Source organism: Cottoperca gobio, chromosome 15, assembly GCF_900634415.1.
Source record: "Cottoperca gobio chromosome 15, fCotGob3.1, whole genome shotgun sequence".
NCBI lineage: Eukaryota > Metazoa > Chordata > Actinopteri > Perciformes > Bovichtidae > Cottoperca > Cottoperca gobio.
In genome coordinates this window covers 22669877-22672342 of record NC_041369.1, presented here as the reverse complement: position 1 = coordinate 22672342, position 2466 = coordinate 22669877, and positions in this window count along the sequence as shown.

Sequence of the window (2466 nt, the reverse complement as noted above, 5' to 3'; positions counted from 1 at the left end):
GATGCTGACTGCAGGACTGGGGATCAAACCACCAACCTGCCGACTACCACTCTACCACCTGAGCCACAGACACCCTGAAAATACCAGTTGTCATGAACTGGGAAATTACCTATAGAGACCAGAACCAGACTGTAAACATGTTTATTTCTGCAGTAAAGGTCTTCCAGTATGCAGCACATTGGCTTTATTTTTCAGCCCCGGAGGTTGTTGTTTGATTTCCACACCCCTGGTTCACTGGGGAAACAGACAGAGCCTCTTTCATACAATGCTGCCTCTACCTTGTTATCCAGGATGCATGCTCCTCCGGGACCCAAGAAGAATAAAATCTCAGACGCCCTTAAAGTGCATATTATCCAGCTCTGTAATGAGATGTGTTTGAAGAAAATACCATGAATTTAACAATCTTGCCACTTTAACTATTATAATTATCATTGTAGTGCTGCCTCATGTGTGTCGTGCAGCTAGAGAAGGTGTCCGGAAATGAATTATACTGTATAGTTTTTGTGTTCATCCCACCTGTGAGGTCCAGGTGCAACAATCATTGGTCAGTTTTAAATGTGGTGGCAGGAGAAGTCTTACAAGAGAAGAGTGGAGAAAGCTCTGTTCTCAATATCTCTTGCATTATACATTTCGGTGGCCGTGTGTCCTTTTCCCCTGCTTACATTATCTTCCCCTCTGCAGCTCATGTGGCCTTTCTGCTCTTATGTTCTTTCTTTGTTTCACTTTTTGTTTTAACTTTTCTTTTCACATATGAAAATGTGTCACATGCACACGCACAGAGGGGCAGTGCAGGAGAGATCCCAGAGGGACGACAAGAAACCTTTAGATATTCTAAAACATATTACCATTACCATTACACATGCTGATGTTTTCCATTAGCACATCGCGGCTTCAAGGATGTTTTCTTGACAGTGTGAGATGTCCTGTTGCGGTGCTCTACGGCGTGCAACTCAACATAATCCTCCTCAATCCGCAGGATTTCACCCGGCAGGCACGACTGTCGGGAGCTCTGCCACAGTGATTCCAACGCAACAAAATCATCAGTGTTCACTGAAGTGTAGAAAGAAAAAACACATGACAGTGCCTGTGTTTATACGTTGTTCACCCCATCAGAGTTAATTTAGCCGCCTCAGAAGCATATCAGCTTTTTGAGGGAACAAACAACCGTCTAATCAGCACTTGTCAACGCCAAATAATCAGTCAGTATGGAATCAAAACGTGTTATCACCGGAGAATTAGCTGTGTAGTTTCTGACATGTTGACCTGCAGCAGCACGACGTCCGTATCTCCAAACAGACTTTCTTTAAATCTCACACTGGTGCATTGTTTCAGCTGAAAGCAAATGTGTTTAATCGTCTACTACAGCAGCAAACCGTGTCAATGGGGATTGTTTAGTTGGTAATGTGAGATCAAAAAAGGGTTATTGCCATGTTTGTTTTAATCTTCAGATTCTCAAATGTTCACATAATTGTGCCTCAGGCATTAGAGAGGCGAGTGCGGATTTGTGAATGGATAATGTAAAGTAGAGCTGAGCATATAAAGTCCTTGTGTTAATTAAAACATTTTAAATGTGTGTACATTGTGAGTGTAACAAACAAGGCTTTTAATGGAAACAATACTCATTAATTATATTATTTATTTATTCTGTCAAGACGAGGATCAAGTGTAAAACATCAGCTGCTCCTGTTACAATAGTTACAAACTTATACGCAGTAACACCTGTATGTAGTTTAACCAACAAGCATAACTGTCAGTGCATTTCAGGAAAAACACTGAATATTGTTTGTCATCTACGATATTAAAGACTCACCTTGGGAGAGAATTGAGTTCTCAGCAGGAGACGTTCTTCAAAATGTTCCTGAGGACCCAGAAATAGACGCTCATCAGATAAAAGAGTTTCTACTTCAATGAGCCCCACAAGAAAGTTGTTCAGGGTAACAACGTTTGATTTGTGTGTGCAATTCAAATGGCATAAAAATGCATATTTATTAACGTAAACTTTCCACGTCTGTCACAATGTGTTACACAAAACGTTGCATTAACGCACATCTTTCGGATTGGATTTCATGTGTACATTGTACATATTCTCTGTACTTAATACTTTTGCACATTACTTAGACATTATTTTGTACATTATTGCACAAAATTGCACAGTGCTTTTATTTTAAAAACATATTTATTTATGTCTTAGAATATATTTTCATAGTTTTATGGGTCTTATGCTTCTGGAAACAATGAGAATGAATTAAATTGAAATTAAATGTCAACTTTCATTTGCAATTGTTACAAAGAAGCAAACTTTAAATCTCTGTGGTTGCATGAAATGTACATTGTTGTTTTAAGATTAACAATACAATACAATAATACATGTCTCTGTATGTTTTGTAATATTTGAATAAGTTTAATAAATGTGTAGGAGTATTTGCTTTACAGTATTTACTGATGATGATGAAGATATTATTAGAA